At 54.2% G+C, this 23,373-nt stretch overlaps 1 protein-coding gene and 1 pseudogene across 1 annotated transcript in view; one reads left to right on the forward strand and one right to left on the reverse strand.

Moving 5' to 3' along the window:
- Positions 1-23,373, forward strand: part of LOC147108294 (semaphorin-6B-like) — a 789,919-nt gene that overhangs the window by 31,087 nt on the left and 735,459 nt on the right. The window lies entirely within an intron of this gene.
- LOC147108295 (uncharacterized) lies at positions 400-1,429 on the reverse strand (annotated as a pseudogene).

Here is a 23,373-nt window from a genome sequence, read left to right on the forward strand (position 1 = left end):
TTGAGGCTATCTTGAATGACCAAGCGGCACATCTAAAGGGCTGGTCTCGCAGTCAGTGTGTACCTTACAGTGCTGCCACCAATGATAGCCCCAGTCTTGGCTGCAAGTTCAAGGAAATGGTTTGTAGGCATTGTGAACTCATTCGAGAGGTGGTTTTACCTGGCAGAAGCAGCATACAGGAAACTCTTTGGTATCCGGCACCAACGGGACCGGCATGGTGCCGGTTTATCAAAAAGTCCGATTACAGAGAGGTATACTTAAAAGGTACGAGAGCTCCGTACACAGCAACAAATCCAGGCTTCCCTGTTGCTTAGCAACATGTGCAGGAACTCTGGCCACAGGCCAATCAGTAAATTTTATGTGGCATTATAAAAAAATGAAACTTCACAACATGTTTTGTCAAACACCCATGTGCATACCCTTGCGCTTCCTACCGCTTCTACGTGGTGCATCCCATGTGGCTTCAGCAGAGGTAGAGGCAGGCTGCTCAGATCCCTGCCCTGACTGCTGAGATGCTTTGGGCCTACGCCCTCTGGGTTTTAGAGCTCCTGAGGGCCCCGCCAAAGACTGCTCCACCTGCACCTGTGCAGGGGCAGACTCAGCCATCGGAACATGAGGCAGCGTGTGGGCTACTGACTGAGGGGGACAGGGCAACGGGTGAGAAGTGGGAGCGCTTTGAGTGGAGTCCCCACTTCCATGTCCCCTTTTGCCATCATCCCTCTCCTGGGCCAACGCCACATCACTCCAACCACTCTGCTGCGGACCAGCTTGGTGAAGATCAGTGACACATTGTAAGGCCATGGATAAGGTATCTTTCATCTTGTTTCAAGCAGCAGATATGATGGCATTCAATGTCTGCATGGCTGTGGATGAGGCCTGCTTGGACTTATTTGAAATCTGGGCGTGAAGCTCCATGGAGGCGGCCGCTCTCACCATAGCAGACATTCTCGCAAATCCATGTGCCACCAACGCACTAGCGATCGAGTTGGTCTCATCCATCTTCTCCGCTATTGTGGAGAGTGTGCGTGGCACGTCTGTCAGTACCTCGCAAAGTTGCTGATGCACCTTTAGCATTCTCCTTCTCAACGATAGCATTTGTGTCCAGCTGAGCAGAGCGTGGAGAGGATTGCGAACACTCTACAGCTGTCCCTGCCACCAATGTCCGCTCGTGCGTACTTGTGAGGTGTGAATCACCAGGTGAAAACCCAATTAACTCTCTAACCGGACCCACTGAAGTGCGAGTATTTGCCCTGGTGCATAGCTGTGATGGTGCACCCTCAGAAGGAATGAGGTCCTCTGAGGAATCGACCTCCTGCATCTCCAGCAACTCTTGCTTTACAGGTGAACATCCTGGAAGACAAAAGACAGGGATATGAATTAGTCGTGGCAAAGTAACAATCTTGACAATAACCATACTCAGTCTTCTCATAGTACATTCATTGATGAAATAAAATCAGTATGTGTGTCAGATATTTTTAATTCTGTGACCAGCCATCTGCGGTTCCTAGTCTCTCCATCTCTGATTGAGAGGGACGCAGATGTGCCACTTATCTCCATGACCTCTTCCTCTGCATCTGTGGCCTGCACAATTTGTGGCGGCCCACCTCCAGTCCTCTCCCTTGCATTTTACACTCTCTTCTCCTACAATGGACACCAGACCTGTGAGTGAGTGAAGGTCAGGTATTTGTAGTGTCCGAGTATAATTAATACACGGATTGCAGGAGAACAATAATAACAGGTATTTACTGAACAGAGGGTAACTTAAGACTGAAATACAGAAGCCTGCTATGGCTTTATATACAGGGGTGGGTACTGCCGTATAGAATCAGTTCTTCTCTTAAAGGTACATACACAACAATTCCTCCCCTTTTAGATAAACAGTACATAACATTCATTTAACAACTAAATAATAACTAATTACAATTTTCCCTGTACTATATACATCAACTGAAATAATCATTTATAAGTTCAGTCTTTGAGGAGGCTTCCTGATCCTGACTGGATAGCGCCTTTCTCGAGTATCCTGTTCTTGCGGCAGAGTTGATTCTGGCTCATTGTCATTGGTTGGTTCGTCAGCTTCCAATACCACTGCTTCTGAGGTAGACGCAATCTGTACTTCGGGTTGATTACCAGGTGCACCTGCTCGTGGTATGGGTTTGGCTTGTTCCTGTGACTCTAGAATCTGGTCAGCATGGCGTCTCACGATGCTCTCTCCAACGTCCACTGTGTACATTAGTGGTCCCTGGTGTGTGCATATCGTTCCTGGCTGCCATTTTTCTGTTCAGTAGTCGCGGGCCAAGACTGGTTGCCCTATCTTGAAGCTCCTGGTTGGCTTCTCATTTATGTGCTGGAATTGCTTATCCTCAACATCTCATCTTATGTTTGGTTTGAGCAAATCCAGGTGACATCTTAGCCTTCGGTTGAAGAACATTATGGCTGGAGCTTGGTTGGTGACTGCATGTGTCGCATTCCGGTAAGCAAACAAGAAATTATCCACCTTGTGTTGTAATGGTATGTCGTCATTATGCATTGCCTTTATTGCCTTTTTAAAGGTCTGAACAAACCTCTCAGCCAATCCATTTGTGGCTGGATGATATGGGGCAGATGTGTAATGCTTCACCCCATTATTCCTCAGAAACCTCCGGAAATCCTCTGAAACAAGCTGTGGCCCATTGTCGGAGCAAATCTGTTCTGGCAAGCTATTCCTGGCGAAGATGGTCCGTAGGACTGCAATAGTTTTCTCCGTGGTGGTGGAGGACATTTTGATGACCTCTGGCCATTTCGAATGGGCGTCCACAGCGATTAGGAACATTGATTTTGCTGGTCCATTTATGGACTCAATGTGTACCCGTTGCCATGGAGATGAGGGCCACTCCCATGGATGTAGCGGGGCCTGTGGTGGAGCGTTTTGGACCTTCTGGCATCCTGTGCATCTCTTGGTCATATCCTCGATTTCTTTATCGATTATCGGCCACAACACAAACGCCCTGGCTAGGCTCTTCATTTTTACCCCTCCCAGATGACCCTCATGAAGCTCATTGAGCACTCTATCTCTCAACTTGGGTGGAATTACCACTCGGGATCCAGACATCAAGGTCCCCCGGCACACTGACAGCTGTTCTCTCCTTGGCTAGAATGCTGGCAACAGTGAGTCACCATGTGCTGGCCATCCCTACACTGTCAAATCATAGACCCGAGAGTGTGTCGGGGCATTTCGGGTTTCCTTCTTTATACTTGAGTTTGTAACAGGCAGACATTCGACTATGGTTGCATGGAATATCTCAAAAGGGTCCACTGCAGGTGCTTCCTCTACCGTAGGCAACGGTAGGCACGACAGCCCATCAGCGTTTCCATGCTGTTTTGTACCCTTGTACACTCTGTCGTACTGATGTGCCCCTAGAAAAAGTGACCATCTTTGCAGCCGTTGCGCAGTCATCACCGGAACGCCCTTCTTTGGGTTAAAAATGGAGACCAGGGGCTGATGATCAGTCAGTAGGGTGAACTTCTGCCCATGCAGATAGTGATTGAACTTTTTCACCCCCCACACCAGGCTGAGGGCCTCCCTGTCAATCTGGGCGTAGTTACGCTCGGCTGAGGTTAACGAGCGCGACGCAAAGGCTATTGGCCTCTGAACCGTCAAGGAATTCGTGTGACAGCACCGCTCCGATGCCGTAGAGAGATGCATCACATGCTAACCGAATCGGTAGTGTTGGATTGTCGTGAGCCAATACTTCTTTTGAAGTGATTAGGCATTTACATTTCTGAAAGGCACGCTTACACTCATCACTCCATTTCCATGTTACTCCAGTTTGCAGTAGGGCGTTCAGTGGGTGCAGAATTGTAGATAAATTCGGCAAGAACTTATGGTAGTAGTTCACCAACCCGAGGAGTGACCTCAGTTGCGACACATTTTCCAGTGCTGGAGCCTTGACTACAGCTTCAATCTTGTCCGGCGACTTATGCAACCCTTCCTCATCAATCATGTGGCCACAATACGAGATTTGTCTCCTGAAGAACTCGCATTTGGGGCGGTTGACTCGTAGCCCATATTCCTGTGCCTGGCGCGGCGCCTGTCCTGGGCCAACGTCCGGCTCGCGGTCGAAGCCATCGAATCGGTGAAAGCGGCACTGGGCCCCGACTCCACTAGGTGTATCGAGGCGGCTCAAGCATGTGGGGCGATCCCGTCCGAGCTTAACCCCGTTCGGACGGAATTCCTCATCGGTGCCCGGCCCCGGAACTCCCCTCGGGAACCGGCGCCTCACAACTTGAGCCGTCTCGAGGAAATACCCTCCGTGCCTTTTCATTCCGCGCGGAGGGGTTTCCTGTACGGGCTGCTCCTGCACACTCTCCACTTTGCCATCTTCATCTACCGTCCGGACACGTCTTGGCGTGGCGTCTTGCCGACTGGTGGTGGCGGAGGTCCCCAATGGAGGGCTCTTTACGCGGGAGTCCTCCCTTGTTCCATCGGGGACTTGGCCTGGAGGGTGTTGCACGGAGCGGTCCCGTGCAATAAGGTTTTAAGTAGGTTCACGGACTCCCAGGCCGCCTGCATTTTTTGCGGCCTGGAGGAGTCCGTGTTTCACGTTTATATGGAGTGTGAGAGGTTGCAGCCGCTCTTTCACTACTTGAAGGGGCTGCTCCTCAGTTTTTGGGTGCACTTCAGTCCCACGCTCTTGATCTATGGTCACCCGGTACGGAGGGGAGCGGACAGGTTGGAGGACCTCCTTGTGGGCCTACTCCTGGGCCTGGCTAAAAGAGCCATCAATTGGTCCAGGCAGCGGGCGGTCGAGGGGGTCGTCCAGCCGGATTGTCTGCCTCTCTTCCGCGGCCATGTTCGCGCCCGGGTGGCCCTGGAGATGGAGCACGCGGTGTCTGCCGGTGCGCTTGAGTATTTCCGCGACCGGTGGGCGCCGCGGGGACTGGAGTGCATCATCAACCCGGATAACCAAATTTTAATATGATTTGTTAAGTTTTAGTTGAACTTTTGTTTACAGTCAATTTGTTTTTTTTTTGGTACGAACAAAAAGAGTACCCTCTGTTCAGTAAATACCTGTTATTATTGTTCTCCTGCAGTCCGTGTATTATTTATATACTCAGACACTACATTGGCGACGAACAGGTTCGAACTCACCTGCAGTACTGCATCACCTCACGCGGATCTTTCCCTGAGAAGAAGCTTCTTGGAGGTCGAAGTCAGAACAACGGGTGTCGACCATGAGCAACCGCCCAAGGATTAGTTCGGAGAGTTGCAGGAGAGGCTGTGGAGAGCTGGGCTTGGCTCCCCAGCCAAGGTGTTCCAGCAAATCGTGCTGGTAGCAGGTAGTGCGCTGATCCTTCCGGACTGCGGCGGGCTCGAGCGGCTCTGCAAAGGGGCCATGCAGTGTCGTCGGGAGGAAAAGAGAGAGAGGGTGGAGCGCACAGGGTGTGGTCGGTGCTCAAGAACCGGGCAGCGTAGCGAAAATAAAACGAGGGGAAGGAAAAGTGAGACGCGCCGAAGCCGCGGGTCGCCGCCATTACCCTGCAGAACGCTAGGAGCAGCGGGGCAGCAAGGGAAAGAAGGAAAAGCACGGGAGGCGCCATTTTAATCCATTGGTGAAGAAGAAAAAGCGCGGGAGGCGCCATTTTAAATCACCCAAGATGCCGAAAAGTGGCAGTATCACTGCTTTCGACAACGAGGTAGAAGACTGGACCACTTCTGTGGAAAGAATTGAAGTGTACTGCAAGGCAAATGAGGTGGCCGATGGAAAGAAGGCGTCGGTATTAAACTTGATGGTCTATTGCGGAATTTAATTACCCCAGCTAAACCAATGGAGAAAAGTTTTGAAGAGATTGTTAATATCTTACAGGAACACCTAAACCCTACACCGCTGCTGATAGCAGAAAGATTCAAGTTCCATAAAAGAAACCAGCACAAAGATGAGAGCAATGCTGACTATCTTACGGAACTACGCAAGTTATCAAAGCACTGCCAGTTCGGAGCAGGACTGGCAGACACCTTACGGGATAAGTTCGTCTGCGGGCTCCAGAGTGAAGGAACCCAGAAACGACTACTTTCGGAAAAGGACCTGACGCTAGAACAGGCTTTCAGCGTGGCAGTATCCTACGAAGCAGCAGCACGGGGAGCTGCGGAAATACAACAGAAACCACAAGAAAACAGCGCTAACGAAATGGCGTATGGAGCAGAAAAGTGCTATCGCTGCAGCAGAACAACCCATGATCAGAGTGACTGCTGGTTTAAGGACAAAGTATGCAGGCAATGTGGGAAAATGGGACACATAGCAAGAGTCTGCAGGTCGGGAAAGAAAACCAACGACTAAGGAAAAGTACAAGAAAGTAAAGAAATTGACAGACAGTAGTTTGGAAGATCAGGAGAGTGATAAGGACTCCGGGAGCAGGAGACTAAGTTGTCTAAAGTTACACAACGTGATCGCAAAGCAGGATCACCAAACCATTTGGGTCACCCTCATGATAGCAGGGTCCCCAGTAAAGATGGAATTGGACACAGGATCAGCCCTAACTGTCATGAATCGACGAGACTATGAGCAGCTATTCTCACACATACCCTTGAAGGACACGTCCATTGTATTGAAGACATACACGGGGCAAAAAGTCAACCCCAGAGGAAAAATAAGGGTGCCAGTTGAATACAACGGCAAGGAAACACAGAAGCCGTATCTATATATACTACCAGATGGAGGACCACCATTATTGGGACGTGAATGGATCCGAAAAATACAATTGGATTGGCATTCCATTCAGGCGCTAACTGTGACTGATAAAAAGGATGATGACGTCACACCTGGACGACTGTCAAAAATTCTAACTGACGCGAAAGAGGTGTTCCAACAAGGACTTGGGACTCTAAAAGGAGTAACGGCAACGATAAAAATCGAAGATAACACAAACCCAACATTTTTTAAGGCCAGACCGGTACCTTACACGATCCGCCCAGCCGTTGAAGCAGAGCTGGAGAGTCTGGAGCATTCGGGTGTGCTGTCCAAGGTGGACTGGAGCGAGCGGGCCACACCCATCGTTCCTGTAATGAAGAAATCATTGAGCAGCCGAGAGGACCACCTCCACGCCCGGCCCTTGCAGAGCCAGTCACGTCAACCTCTTCCGCAAGAGGCGCAGGAATGGCTCCACGCAAACGGCATATAACTGACCGGACATGGGGCATCCCTGACGCACCCCCCCTCCCGAAGCGAAGGGGCGCCGTCAAGGACCCGTTAACTTTAATCAGACACTCCGCGGCGGTGTACAGAAGTCGGATCCGGGCGACGAAATGCGTCCCGAACCCGAATGCGCGCAGAGTCCCGAAGAGATACTCGTGATCCACCCTGTCGAACGCCTTCTCCTGATCCAGGGAAAGGAAGGCGACCGACAGACCAGCCCTCTGGGAGTGGTGGACCAGGTCCCGGACCAGATGGATGTTATCGTGGATGGTCCGGCCCGGGACCGTGTAGGACTGGTCGGGGTGGATCATGTGGGCCAGCACGGTGCCAAGGTGAGCAGACATGGCCCTGGCAAAGATTTTATAGTCCGTGCTGAGGAGGGAGACCGGGCTCCAGTTCTTAAGGAGGTGGAGATCACCCTTCTTAGGCAGCAGGACAATGACCGCCCTGCGCCAAGAGAGGGGCATCTCCCCGGTTGCCAAACTTTCCCCCAGGACCCGCGCGTAGTCGCCCCCCAAGACGTCCCAGAACGCCCTGTGGAACTCCACGGTCAGCCCGTCCAGCCCAGGGGACTTTCCCTTAGAGAGCTGGCGGAGGGCGCCGGTCAGTTCCGCCAGGCTTAGCGGAGCGTCCAATTTTTCGGCGCCCTCTGGGCTGACCTTCGGCAGGTCCTCCCACAAAATTCTGCGCGCATCCTCGCTGGACGGATCCGGAGAGAACAGAGCCCCGTAGTAGGCGCGGGTCTCCGCGCTGATTCCTTCCGGATCCGAGACCAGAGATCCGTCGTCGGCCAGCAGCCCCAAGAGCTGCTTACGGACCCCCCGTCTTTTTTCCAGCGAGTAGCAGAAGGGGGAGCCGCGGTCCAGGTCCCGCAGGAGCTGGATCCGCGACCTCACGTACGCGCCTCGGGACCCGACGAGCTTCAGGTCCTTCAGCGCGCCCTTCTTCTCTTCGTACACCTTCCGCAGGGCCGGGTCCTCGACGACCTGACCGAGACGGGACTCCAGGTCGAGCACCTCCTTCTCCAACCGCCCGACCCGGGCCTCCCGCCTCTTGGTCGACCCCTTCGCGTACTCCTGACAGAAGAGACGGATGTGAGCTTTGCCCACATCCCACCATAGCCTCAAGGAGGGGAAGCCTCCCCGCTTCCTTCTCCAGTTGGCCCAGAACAGACAAAACGAATCCCGGAACCGCACGTCCTCCAGCAGCAGGTTGTTAAAATGCAGTATGCGGACCACCCCCCCCCCCCCCCCCCGCGCGCGCAGCGGAGTGAGCTCCGCCCACACCAGGTGGTGGTCCGTGCACGGCACCAGCCGCCGGAACGCAGGAGACGTACGCCCGGGAAATGTAAAGGCGGTCGATTCTGGACCTCCCTCCCCCAGACCTCACGCTAGTGAAGGCGCTGGAGTCGGGGTGGAGATTTCGCCAGACGTCCACCAAGTCGAAGGATCCAACCAGGCCCCTCAACTTCTCCATCACCGCCGGGCTTCGCGGGGGACCCCAACGGTCCCTCGCCTCAAGGGTGCAGTTAAAATCCCCCCCCGAGGATGACGCACTCGCCCACGTCGACGGAGCCCAACAGAGCGGACACTTCTTCGAAGAAGCGCACTTGCTGCGCACCGGTCTGAGGGGCGTACACGTTCACTAGATGGAGCGGCACGCCCCCCAGGCGAACAGTGACCTGGAGCAAGCAGCCCGGCACGTGCTCCTTGACCCCCAAGATCTCCGGCTGAAAATGCGGGGCCAGCAAGATAGCCACCCCGCTGGAATTGTTGGAGAGGTGACTCGTGCTGACCCCTCCTTGCCACTCCAGGAGCCACGTGGCTTCATCTCCCGGAACGGTGTGGGTTTCTTGCAGGAAGCACACCGCATACTTCCCGTCCCGAAGGACCGAGAAGTTATTGAATCTGCGGCGCGCCTCCCTGCTGCCGTTGATGTTGAGGCTGGCTATGGTTATCTTCATGTCAGAAGCATAGTGCAACCTCTACCTACACCTACCTACCTACACCTAACGGGGGGAGGAAGCGCAGCCGCTGGTCAGCCGCCACTTCCTCAGCAGCCCAGTGAGAGAGGTTGTGAGCCGACGCAGCTCGAGCCCATGATCTTAATGGAGGCGCGGACGGATACGATGAGCAGCGCCAGCTCCGACCACCTATCGAGGGCCAGCCGGACCTTATTGCACCGACCCAGGCATGTGGCCATAAAATCCCGGAGTTCCCTTACGGGAATGAGGGGAGACTCGGCAAAGGGCACGAGGTCATCCATCGCCTCGTCGGCGCTGGAGTCTGAATCGTCCTCCGTGCCCATCACCGAGTCCCCATCCTCCTCCAGGGGGTCGTCACCAGCGGCCGACCCGTCCGCTGCGCAGTGCAAAGCGAACGGCTCGGCCGCGCCAGCCAGCCCCGCCTCCGCCCGGATCCCACCCCCAGGATCGGCGGCAGAGGATTTCTCCCTGGGCTCCTCTAGGGGTGCTGGGCCAGAAGACGGCGGCGGTTCAGAGCTCCCCTCCGCCTCAGATGTCGGAACGACCGGAGAAACCGGGGAGAGAGAACAGAGGGTACTCTTTTATTTGGACCCAAAAAAAAACAATTCGACTGTAAATAAACAAAAGTTCAACTAAAGCTTAACAAATCAAATTAAAATTTGGTTTTCCGTGTTGATGATGCACTCCAGTCCCCGCGGCGCCCACCGGTCGCGGAAATACTCAAGCGCACCGGCGGACACCGCGTGCTCCATCTCCAGGGCCACCCGGGCGCGAACATGGCCGCGGAAGAGATGCAGGCAATCCGGCTGGACGACCCCCTCGACCGCCCGCTGCCTGGACCAATTGATGGCTCTTTTAGCCAGGCCCAGGAGCAGGCCCACAAGGAGGTCCTCCAACCTGTCCGCTCCCCTCCGCACCGGGTGACCGTAGATCAAGAGCGTGGGACTGAAGTGCAACCAAAAATCGAGGAGCAGCCCCTTCAAGTAGTGAAAGAGGGGCTGCAACCTCTCACAATCCATATAAACGTGAAACACGGACTCCTCCAGGCCGCAAAAAATGCAGGCGGCCTGGGAGTCCGTGAACCTACTTAAAACCTTATTGCACGGGACCGCTCCGTGCAACTCCCTCCAGGCCAAGTCCCCGATGGAACAAGGGAGGACTCCCGCATAGAGAGCCCTCCATTGGGGACCTCCGCTACCGCCGGTCGGCAAAACGCCACGCCAAGGCGTGTCCGGACGGTAGACGAAGATGGCAAAGTGGAGAGTGTGCAGGAGCAGCCGTACAGGAAACCCCTCCGCGCGGAATGAAAAGGCACGGAGGGTATTTCCTCGAGACGGCTCAAGTTGTGAGGCGCCGGTTCCCGAGGGGAGTTTCGGGGCCGGGCGCCGATGAGGAATTCCGTCCGAACGGGGGTAAGCTCGGACGGGATCGCCCCACGTGCTTGAGCCGCCTCGATACACCTAGTGGAGTCGGGGCCCAGTGCCGCTTTTACCGATTCGATGGTTTCGACCGCGAGCTGGACGTTGGCCCAGGACAGGCGCCGCGCCAGCTCCTCCGGCGCCATCCAGCCCGCTCCTCCGCCATCGAGCAGGTCCCCGACTCTGGTCACCTTGCCAGCCACAGCCCTACCCTCCGCCAGCCGCCCGAACCCGTGTTCGTGGAGGTGCGGATTCCTGAGCAGCGGCTCCCGAAGGAGAGCTGCCGCTCCTGACGGGGGAGAGCTCCGCCTGGAAGCGACGTAGTTCCAAACCCATAGTAGTTCCTGGTAGAAGACAGGCAGCTCCCGCAGGCCGGCACGCCTGCTGCCCACTTTCGCAAACAGGAGCTGCGTGTCGTAATTGAGGCCATGCAGCTGGCGGAAGAAAAACGTCGCCAGCGCACACCATCTCGGAGGATTCTCGACGTACAGGTATCTCTGCAGCGTCTGAAGACGGAAAGTCGCAGCCTGGGTGCGAAGGCACACCAGCACCTGACCGCCCTCCCTAAGCGGGAGACACAGAACCGCGGCAGAGACCCAGTGCTTCCTTTTGTCCCAGAAGAAGTCGATGAGCTTCTTCTGAATCTTGGCGACAAACGCAGGGGGAGGGATCAAAGTGACCAACCGGTACCACAACATGGCGGCCACCAGCTGGTTTATGACCAGCGCTCGACCCCTGTAGGACAACACTCGGAGCAGTCCTGTCCAGCGTCCTAGGCGAGCGGTGACTTTGGCCTCCAGCTCTTGCCAGTTCGCCGGCCAAGCGTCCTCGGCAGGGCTAAGGTAGACTCCCAAATAGAGGAGGTGCGTGGTGCTCCAGGCGAAAGGCCTGAACTCCTCCGGCAGGGAGTCCACCCGCCACTGACCCACCAGGAGTCCGGAACATTTCTCCCAGTTGATCTTGGCGGAGGATGCGTCCGAGTAAATCTGCTGGCATTCCCGCATCCTCCGCAAGTCAGCGGGATCCGTGACCGTGAGGAGCACGTCATCGGCGTAAGCCGAGAGGACCACCTCCACGCCCGGCCCTTGCAGAGCCAGTCCCGTCAACCTCTTCCGCAAGAGGCGCAGGAAAGGCTCCACGCAAATGGCATATAACTGACCGGACATGGGGCATCCCTGACGCACCCCCCTCCCGAAGCGAAGGGGCGCCGTCAAGGACCCGTTAACTTTAATCAGACACTCCGCGGCGGCGTACAGAAGTCGGATCCGGGCGACGAAATGCGTCCCGAACCCGAATGCGCGCAGAGTCCCGAAGAGATACTCGTGATCCACCCTGTCGAACGCCTTCTCCTGATCCAGGGAAAGGAAGGCGACCGACAGACCAGCCCTCTGGGAGTGGTGGACCAGGTCCCGGACCAGATGGATGTTATCGTGGATGGTCCGGCCCGGGACCGTGTAGGACTGGTCGGGGTGGATCATGTGGGCCAGCACGGTGCCAAGGCGAGCAGACATGGCCCTGGCAAAGATTTTATAATCCGTGCTGAGGAGGGAGACCGGGCGCCAGTTCTTAAGGAGGCGGAGATCGCCCTTCTTAGGCAGCAGGACAATGACCGCCCTGCGCCAAGAGAGGGGCATCTCCCCGGTCGCCAAACTTTCCCCCAGGACCCGCGCGTAGTCGCCCCCCAAGACGTCCCAGAACGCCCTGTGGAACTCCACGGTCAGCCCGTCCAGCCCCGGGGACTTTCCCCTAGAGAGCTGGCGGAGGGCGCCGGTCAGCTCCGCCAGACTTAGCGGAGCGTCCAATTTTTCGGCGCCCTCCGGGCCAACCTTCGTCAGGTCCTCCCACAAAACTTTGCGTGCATCCTCGCTGGACGGATCCGGAGAGAACAGAGCCCCGTAATAGGCGCGGGTCTCCGCGCTGATTCCCTCCGGATCCGAGACCAGAGATCCGTCGTCGGCCAGCAGCCCCAAGAGCTGCTTACGGACCCCCCGTCTTTTTTCCAGCGAGTAGAAGAAGGGGGAGCCGCGGTCCAGGTCCCGCAGGAGCTGGATCCGCGACCTCACGTACGCGCCTCGGGACCCGACGAGCTGCAGGTCCTTCAGCGCGCCCTTCTTCTCTTCGTACACCTTCTGCAGGGCCGGGTCCTCGACGACCTGACCGAGACGGGACTCCAGGTCGAGCACCTCCTTCTCCAACCGCCCGACCCGGGCCTCCCGCCTCTTGGTCGACCCCTTCGCGTACTCCTGACAGAAGAGACGGATGTGAGCCTTGCCCACATCCCACCATAGCCTCAAGGAGGGGAAGCCCCCCTGCTTCCTTCTCCAGTCGGCCCAGAATCGACGAAACGAATCCCGGAACCGTGCGTCCTCCAGCAGCAGGTTGTTAAAATGCCAGTACACGGACCCCCCCCCCGCGCGCGCAGCGGAGCGAGCTCCGCCCACACCAGGTGGTGGTCCGTGCACGGCACCGGCCGCATGGAAGCTGCCGGAACGCAGGAGACGAATGCCCGGGAAATGTAGAGGCGGTCGATTCTGGACCTTCCTCCCCCAGACCTCACGCTAGTGAAGGCGCTGGAGTCGGGGTGGAGATTTCGCCAGACGTCCACCAAGTCGAAGGACCCAACCAGGTCCCTCAACTTCTCCATCGCCGCCGGGCTTCGCGGGGGACCCGAACGGTCCCTCGCCTCGAGGGTGCAGTTAAAATCCCCCCCGAGGATGACGCACTCGCCCACGTCGATGGAGCCCAAGAGAGCGGACACTTCTTCGAAGAAGCGCACTTGCTGCGCACTGGTCTGAGGGGCGTACACGTTCACTAGATGGAGCGGCACGCCCCCCAGGCGAACAGTGACATGGAGCAAGCGGCCCGGCACGTGCTCCTTGACCCCCAAGATCTCCGGCTGAAAATGCGGGGCCAGCAAGATAGCCACCCCGCTGGAATTGTTGGAGAGGTGACTCATGCTGACCCCTCCTTGCCACTCCAGGAGCCACGTGGCTTCGTCTCCCGGAACGGTGTGGTTTTCTTGCAGGAAGCACACCGCATACTTCCCGTCCCGAAGGACCGAGAAGTTATTGAATCTGCGGCGCGCCTCCCTACTGCCGTTGATGTTGAGGCTGGCTATGGTTATCTTCATGTCAGAAGCATAGTGCAACCTCTACCTACACCTAACGGGGCGAGGAAACGCAGCCGTTGGTCCGCCGCCACTTCCTCAGCAGCCCAGTGAGAAACGTTGTGAGCCGACGCAGCTCGAGCGGGTTCACACCCTCGTCCGCGCCCAAGATCTTAACGGCGGCGCGGACGGAATCGATGAGCAGCGCCAGCTCCGACCACCTGTCGAGGGCCAGCCGGACCTTATTGCGCTGACCCAGGCACGTGGCCATAAAATCCCGGAGTTCCCTTACGGAAATGAGGGGAGACTCGGCAAGGGGCACGAGGTCATCCATCGCCACGTCGGCGCTGGAGTCCGAATCGTCCTCCGTGCCCATCACCGAGTCCCCATCCTCCTCCAGGGGGTCGTCACCAGCGGCCGACCCGTCCGCCGCGCAGTGCGAAGCGAACGACTCGGCCGCGCCAGCCAGCCCCGCCTCCGCCCGGATCCCACCCCCAGGATCGGCGGCAGAGGATTTCTCCCTGGGCTCCTCTAGGGGTGCCGGGCCAGAAGACGGCGGCGGTTCAGAGCTCCCCTCCGCCTCAGACGCCGGAACGACCGGAGAAACCGGGGAGAGAACAATTTCCAGCTCCTCCAGTACGTCCGGCACCAGAGACGGAGCCAGGGGGCCATCCTCCTCCCCGCCACCAACCTCCGACCCAGCGGACGGGGGGTTTTGAATTAAAAGCTCTACCAGGACGAGCATCCCCTGGGAGACGTCCGGGTCGCATTGGGCGAGCTCATTATCCTCGAGCTCGCCCGACCCAGCCCCCAGGCTGCCCGACCCGGCGAGGGGTAACGACACCGATAAAAGGTCAACTTCAATTACTGCCGCGGGTTGTTCCGCAACCCCCCCCACGGGCAGGGTCTCATCCCCATCCCCGGGAGGCACGTGCTGGACAGACACATCTGCCTCAGCCTCCCGAGGGACAGGCGACCCCTGCCGATCGCTGGTGATGACGACAGCGCTGGGGGGGCGGGGGGGCGCAGTACCCGCGGCGGGCGACGACTCCCCCTGCTCGGAGGGACCTTCCTCCTCCCGGTCCTCCTCCTCATCCAGGGGGTCGCGCCTTTTTAGCACGGAGGGAGCGAGGGAGACCTCCATGTCTGCAAAGGCCTCCTCCTCGACTCCCTCCGGCGGAGCAGGTTTGTCGGGTTCCTCGGGCCCGAGCCCGGCCGCAGGTATTGGCATTACCGCTGCGGCGGTTGCGGCCACAGGCTCGGGCACGGGGCCCCTCCCGCTCACATCTGCCCTGATCAACTCCGCGAGGAGCGCGGGTGTAAGGGGCTCAAGGGGCAAGGGCTCACCATCCACGGGGGGACCTGCCCTAAGGTGCTTCTTTTTTCCCCGTGCCTTCTTTCCGGCCGGACACGCTCCCTCCCCCCCGCCGGAGGCCTTGGTGGCATCGGCCCCCGACGTCAACCGCGCATCAGACGTACTTGACGCGCGGGCAGATCCGGGGGGAAGGGCGGCGGCGGCGGCGCCAGCCTCGGCCGCACGAGATGATCCGGCGGCCTTGGAGGCAGGGCAGTTCCTCCTGATGTGCCCCACCTCCCTGCAGGCATGGCACCTCACACCGTCCGACGTCCAAAAGGCGCGGTAGGCGGTCCCCTCGTGGAGGACGACGAACGCCCCTTCAGTGTCCTCCTCCCGCGCCAGCTGGATAAACAGCTGGCGCCGGAAGGAGAAGACGTGGCGAAGGCTGGCCTCCCGGAAGCCGAGCGGGATGGGTGTGATCCCCGACCTCACCTCCCCAAGTTGTCGCAAATGGGGAAGGAGGAGCTCACCAGGAACATAGGGCGGGACGTTGGAAATAATGATCCTCTGCGCGGTGGCCTCGAGAGGATCCACCGGCAGGAAGGTCCCGCCCACGGTGAGCCCCTTGGCGACAGCCAGGGACACCGCCCGCTCCGACCCCAGGAAGAACACAGCCTTCCCATACATTTTCGAGGCCGCGACGATGGCGGAGGGGCCGACAACCCCAGCCATGGCCTTGACGCAGGCCTCGATGGTCATAGTGGGGTGAGTGTAGCTCTTCACCCCAAGCTTTTTTGTTATTAATCGAAAAGGTGACGGGGCAGCAGGAACAGCGGGAGCAGCTGTGGCTGTGGCTACCACTCTCGCATAGGTCCCGGCTGGCCCCGCCACCGGCGAAGACGCAGTCGCCATTCTGGGGTGCTTTTTTTAAGGGCTACACTCACCCCAAGTCACAGGCCTGAAGGTGTTAATGGCCTCGGTGTATATATATATTTTTTGTCCTCTATTGAGCAGAGGGAGCTGATTAAAATGAGGACACACCCCTCTCCTTATTGATTTAAATTGGGAGAGGAGCCCTCTCCCCTCTGCTCAATTGGCAATTAATAAAATAGATGAAACTAAGGTGCCTTAGAAAGACAGGCAGAGAGAGACAAAGAGAGAGAGAGAGGTGGGGGGGTGGGAAGGAGGGAGGCCGCAAAGGGCAGTGTTGCCACTCAGGATGGTGGGTGGGTGTTGGCAGGGTTGCACTCTCCGATGGAAAAAGTCTTTGGTGATGGTGGTCTTCTGGCAGGGGGAGAAGACGTCTTCACCTGGAAAAGCTGGAGAAGCCCAGGCTTAGTCCTGCAACAGGTCTTAACGATGTAATTAAATTAAATTAAGGACTTCACCTTGGGCAGCTCCAAGCTCTCCCAGGGCAGGCAATAGAAGGGATGCTAATTAGTGGTGTGTGTGGCCTAGCTTTTAACAAGAGCACACACACACTACACCCCTTGATGATCCGGCCTTGCTTCTTCTTTTCTCCCCCCACCTAAAATACAAAGTCTTGGGAGAGTGCCCCAAATAACACCCACCTGTAGATGTTCCGGATGAAGTTTTCTTCCCTCCTTTCAAGCAGTTGGTTTCTCTCCCCTCTCTCCAATTCCAATTCCAATTCAAATGCTTTATTGGCATGAAAGTTTACAGAGAACCATATTGCCAAAGCTTACATAGCAAAAAGGTACAGTTTTCCAACATTCTGTAGGTGTCAATCGATTTGACATTTGTTGGGTACATACAATATTACTTTTAAACAATATTAATTTTAAACAGTCTTTGTACTTCATTTGGTACGTTCAATATTAATTTTAAACAGTCTTAATTTTAAACAGTCCTCAGGTTGTGACATGTTGTTACACATTTGGCCCCAAGGTATGGTCTGTCTCCTTCTCCTAGGACTAATCTCAATTTTGACAGGTCATCCAATTCCTTGAAATCTGGGGTTGTTTGGCTTAGCTTGTTGAATAATATGTTTCTTGATGTGTTGAATTTTTCGCATTTTAGGAGGAAATGCATCTCTGTTTCAACCTCGCCGGCCAGACATTGATCGCATATTCTATTCTCTCTAGGCTGCCAGGATTTCTTGTATCTGCCTTTTTCAATTTCCAGTTGGTGGTCGCTTAGTCTGTACCTGGTGAGGGTCTGTCTCTGTTTTGTGTCTCTGATGGTCGTGAGGTAGTCTGCCAGTTTATATTCTCTTTTTAGGGCCCGGTAACATTCTAATCTGCTTTGGCTTTCGGTTATTTTGTTCCAATGTTCCAGGTAGGTTTCTTTGCATTTTTTAATGAAATGGAGGCCACTTTGGGGAGGCAGTGATAGAAAGGCCTCTCCCCTGGTTGATGTTGATGTAGGCCTCCTTTCTCCTTCTCCTCCTCTGTCCTCTCTCTCCAGGCACCTCAGTTGATGTAATGATGGTGGAGTTGGTGGTGGTGGTGGTCCAACGTTCTCCTCCTCTTCCTGGTCAGGGGACCACCACTTTAATCCACTCTCCAAAGTCTGGCTGCTCCCTCTGCTCGTGCTTGCAGCTGAACAGAGGGTAACTTAAGACTGAAATACAGAAGCCTGCTATGGCTTTATATACAGGGGTGGTCACTGCCGGTACTGCAGCATAGAATTAGTTCTTCTCTTAAAGGTACATACACAACAGTATTCACCCGATGGATGCAGTGCATTCGGTGAGGGTGACTATCAGACAGATGCAGCACATTGTATAAGGATTGAGGTGAGTGGCAGTGATGGATGGATACATGGGGAGGTGAAGAAGCGAATAGAATGTGAATGCTGGGTGATGCTGAAAATTAAGCGGGTGTGTGGAATGATCTGATGGAGTACACTTGGCAAGACAGAATGAGAGTGGGGCGAGGGGAAGGGGTTTCACCACAGGATGTAGGTGAGTCAGCAAATGTATTCACTTTTCCTGAGCTGGTTAGGCCATTAAACCGCTTCTTGCACTGCATCCAAGACCAAGGCACAGTGCTCCTCCTGCTCACCTCCTCAGCCACCTCCAACCACACCTCCTTCATGGGAGCTGCAGGTTTCTTCCTCCCATTGCTGGGGAAAATTATATCCCTCCTCCTCCTCCTGACTGCTGCCAGCAATTATTCAAGGGAAGCCTCATTGAGTCTGGGTGCTGCCCTTGCTCTTTGTGAATCCATCCTTGCTTCTCCACACTCCATTTCTGCATTGGCCCTTTTAAATAACAGACTTCAGATCATGTCATGCAGGTGTGCACCACGTCCGCTGCACAGCTTGGAGATGCGAAAACCGGAGGGAAAAATTTAATGATTTAATCAAGTCAAAATCGGAGAATCCGACCCGCTAACTTTACTTCCAGGTTTCGCGCACACAATCTCCCTCCCCTCACTCGGAAACAACTTTGCATTAATATGGGGGCCAGTATCTCTCGGTGCCATTTTACTGCCTACGAGTGAACTGTGCGGTTTGCTGATCACTAGCCATCAGGAAATGTCTGGCAGTCAGAAATTAGGTTGTGAACTATTCAAATGCATTACCCGCATTTCCGGGTTTTACAACCACTATGACCCCTCCCACCCCACCTCCCCATAAATATTGGGGCCACAGTGTCTGATTTAGACTAGGCAGGTCCTCTCCCTGAAGGATATTGGTGAACCAGTTGGGTTTTTACAACAATTCAATGGCTTTCATGATACTAGCTCACAAATTGAGATTTATTAAGTTTAATTTCACATTTACCCTGGTGGAATTTGAGGCCTTGATCCCTAATTTCTGAGTGGTCTGCACAGAGTGATCCTAAATGGAGTGCTTCTAAACAGTGCTAAAGTTGGCAATATGGAGAGAGTGGGAATTCGGAGCAGAGAGGGAAGGAGGAGAGAGCGAGAGGAGCGGCCGGAGATAAAGGTAGGCCAGAGAGCCCAGAGGGAGCGCGCGTGCCAGGGAGCGAGGTGAGTGACGTCCGCACAAGGGGAGGAGCTAAAAAGAAAAAAACATTGGCAAGTAGCTGGTGATTTTTTTTTTTAAGTCTTGAGTTTATTTCTGTTAAGTTATATAATAGTCTATTAACTAAAGGCATGGCAGGGCACCTCAGTCCCATGGAATGCACATCTTGTGCCAATGAGAACTCCAGGACGCTTCCAGTGTCCTGGACGGCCATGTGTGCAAGAAGTGTCATCAGCTGGAGGAGCTCAAGCTCCAGGTTTTACTGCGGTGCATCCATGAAGCTGAGAGCTACGTGGATAGTTTCAGGAGGTGGTCAGCCCACAGCGTAAGAGTGTACAGGCAGAGAGGGATTGCGTGACCGCCAGACAGACAAGGAGGACCAGGCAGGTAGTGCAGGCGTCCCCTGAGTGCATCTCGCTCTCTAACCGGTATTACAGGTGAGGGCGATGGTTACTCTGGGGAGTACAGCCAAAGCCAAATCCATGGCACCACGGGTGTCCTGGAGGGATCAAGGAACGAATCTATTTAGTTAGTTAAGAAACAATCGAGGTGCCATTACACTACTAGGTGTATTCTATAGGCCACCAACTAGTGGGAATGATATAGAGGAGCAAATTTGCAGGAAAATTACAGAAAGTTACAAGAACTACAGAGTAGTGATAATGGGAGATTTCAATTATCCTAATATAGACTGGGATAGTAAGAGTGTAAAGGACAGAGAGGGGGAAGAATATTTGAAATATGTTCAGGAGAACTTGATCAGTACATTTCCGGCCCAACGAGGAAGGAGGCATTGTTGAAGCTGGTTCTGGGAAATGAAGTGGGTCAAGTGGAGCAAGTGTCAGTAGGGGAACATTTAGGGAACAGTGATCATAGTATCATAAGGTTTAGATTAGCTATGGAAAAGGACAGGGAGCAATCTAGAATAAAAATACTTAATTGGAGGCAGGCCAATTTCAGTGGGTTGAGAATGGATCTGGCCCAGGTAAATTGGAATCAAAGATTGGCAGGCAAAACTGTAATTGAACAATGGGCTGCCTTTAAAGATGGTTCGGATAGTCGAGGTACATTCCCACGAGGAGGAAAGGTAGGGCGACCAAAGACAGAGCTCCCTGGATGACGAAAGAGATAGAGGGTAAGATGAAGCAGAAAAAGGGGTCGTATGACAGATGTCAGGTTGAGAATACAAGTGAGAACCAGGCTGAATATAGAAAGTTCAGAGGGGAAGTGAAAAGGAAATAAGAGGGGCAAAGCGAGAGTATGAGAATAGATTGGCAGTTGACATAAAAGGGAATCCAAAAGTCTTCTATAGGCATATAAATAATAAATGGGTAGTAAGAGGAGGGATGGGGCTGATTAGGGACCAAAAAGGAGACCTATGCATGGAGACAGAGGGCCTGGCTGAGGTACTAAATGAGTACTTTGCATCTGTCTTTACCAAGGAAGAAGATGCTGCCAAAGTCATAGTGAAAGAGGAGATAGTTAAGATACTGGATGAGATAAAAATTGATAAAGATGAGGTACTAGAAAGGTTGGCTGTACTTAAAGTAGATAAGTCACCAGGACTGGATGGGATGCATCCTAGGATGCTGAGGGAGGTAAGGGTGGAAATTGCAGAGGTACTGGCCATAATCTTTGAATCCTCCTTAGATACGGGGGTGGTGCCAGAGGACAGGAGAATTGCAAATGTTACACCCTTGTTCAAAAAATGGTGTACTCTTCTGGTTGGGTGATTAACCAAATAGTCTGTAAATTAATAAAACTTTAAAGGAACCTTAACAAATTAAATTAAAATTTAAAAAACTTTAAAAAATGGTGTAAGGATAAATCCAGCAACTACAGGCCAGTCAATTTAACCTCGGTTGTGGGGAAGCTTTAAGAAATGATAATCCGGGACAAAGTTAACAGTCACTTGGACAAGTGTGGATTCATTAAGGAAAGCTAGCACGGATTTGTTAAAGGCAAATCGGCCTAGAAATTCAGTTGTTAGCGCCAGCCGCTAATGCCTTAGGAAGAGGAGAAGTGGGGCGCTAAGCAGCTAGCGCCCGGGCGCGGCGCGATCTGTGCCTCTCGTGAATTTCAGTTAAGATTTAGCGCCGGCGCAAAACCGCAGCGCCCGCTCAGCTGCGCGCGCAGATCGTGACGTCATTTCATGGTGCAACGCCCTTGGTGCGCCCCGAACCGGAAATTCGGTGGCGCCGGCCTAATGTGCGCCTGGCGCCCCTAGCGACTGGTAGAGGGGAAACGTTCCCAGTCGCTGCGGGGGGCGCTATTTAAAGGGGACTCCTCTTGCATTATAAGTGGCAGCCATTTTGTGCCAATCCTTCTGTGTGATAGACGGATATTTGGAGAGAGACAAAGGGAGAGAGCTTTCTGCTTTGACTCAGCGCTCGCACAGGTACTTCTGGCTTCAGGCCAGAGCTTTGCACTTGGATTTCACTTTCAGTGCCATAGCCTTGAGTCACCACATATAATGGGGGCTGCAATGGGTGGAAACGTTGGCTTTCTGCATTGCATTCAAAGGGATCAGAGACGCCGTGAGAGAGTGTCAGTCATGGCCAGATGGAGAAGGGCCAACAGGCATCGGCACAGGAGGCCTTACCCACCCAGGGTACACCGCCAGCAGTTCTCATATCTGAACATGTCTGAGGAGCAGTGTGTTCGGAGGCTGCGATTCAGAAGGGAGGTGGTCACTGAGATCTGCCACCTGCTTCACAGAGATCTGCAGCCACAGCTGAGGAGCAGGACGTCTCTGTCGTTGGCAGTGAAGGTGACGGTGGCTCTCAACTTCTATGCCACCGGCTCCTTCCAATCCACTACTGGGGACATTGCCAACATCTCCCAGTTCGTGGTACATTGCTGTATCCGCCAGGTGACCAATGCCCTTTTCAGAAGGAGACGTCAGTACATCTCCTTCCCCATGACCCTGGAGAAGCAGCAAGAGCGTGCAATGGGATTTGGAGGAATAGCGGGCTTCCCCATGGTCCAGGGCGTAGAACTGATGAACCAGCAATGGTCAGGCCTTGCTTCAGGGCTGCAGTGTGCAGGGCATGGCAGCCAAACAAGTTGACCCTCCCCCTTTAAGAGCTGACCGGCACCAGCGTGTCTGCCTTCATTCAGAAACTCGCCGCACCTGCGCTGCGCTGCGCCCGCCCTCGGTGTTAGAGCCTCGGCACGCCGGCTTAGCGCCTTATGATAGTCGTGCATCGCCTGCTTTAGCGCAGCAGCAATCTCTTGAGGCGATGCAACTGAATATCGGCGAAGGTGGCGCTAAGTTACGCCAGGCGCTAAATTTAGCGAACGCCCGGCTGTAGCGCCCCAAATGTGGTTATACTGAATTTCTAGGCCATCGTGTTTAACTAACTTAATTGAGATTTTTGATGAGGTAACAGAGGGCGTTGACGAGGGCAATGCCGTTGATGTGGTGTACATGAACTTCCAAAAGGCATTTGATAATGTGCCACATAATAGGCTTCCCAGTAAAGTTGAAACCCATGGAATAAACAGGACAGTGGCAGCATGGATACAAAATTGGCCAAGTGACAGGAAACACAGTTTTTCGGACTGGAGGAAGGTATACAGTGGTGTTCCTCAGGTCGGTACGAGGACCACTGCTTTTCTTGATATATATTAATGACTTGGACTTGGGTGTACAGGGCACAATTTCAAAATTTGCAGATGACACAAAACTTGGAAATATAGTGAACAGTGAGGAGGATAGCGATAGACTTCAAGAGGACATAGACAGGCTGGTGGAATGGGCGGACACGTGGCAGATGAAATTTTACATAGAAAAGTGTGAAGTGATACATTTTGGTAGAAAGAACAAGGAGAGGCAATATAAACTGAATGGTACAATTCTAAAGGGGATGCATGAACAGAGACCTGGGAGTATATGTGCACAAATTGTTGAAGGTGGCAGGGCAGGTTGAGAAAGTGGTTAAAAAAGCATATGGGATCCTGGGCTTTATAAATAGAGGCATAAAGTACAAAAGCAAGGAAGTTATGATGAACCTTTATAAAACACTGGTTCGGCCTCAACTGGAGTATTGTGTCCTAATTCTGGGCACCGCACTTTAGGAAGGATATGAAGGCCTTGGAGAGGGTGCAGAAAAGATTAACAAGAATGGTTCCAGGGATGAGGGACTTCAGTTATGTGGATAGACTGGAAAAGCTGGGGTTGTTCTCCTTAGAGCAGAGAAGGTTGAGAGGAAATTTGATAGAGGTGTTCAAAATCATGAGGGGTCTAGACAGAGTAGATAGAGAAAAATTCTTCCCATTGGCGGAAGGGTTGAGAACCAGAGGACACAGATTTAAGGTGATTGGCAGAAGAACCAAAGGCAACATGAGGAAAAACTTTTTTATGCAGCGAGTGGTTATGATATGGAATACACTGCTTGAAAGTGTGGTGGAGGCAGCTTCAATCTTGGCTTTCAAAAGGG

The sequence above is a fragment of the Somniosus microcephalus genome, chromosome 13 (genome assembly GCF_052327205.1).
Source record: "Somniosus microcephalus isolate GS21.2 chromosome 13, FLI_Smic_1.0, whole genome shotgun sequence".
NCBI lineage: Eukaryota > Metazoa > Chordata > Chondrichthyes > Squaliformes > Somniosidae > Somniosus > Somniosus microcephalus.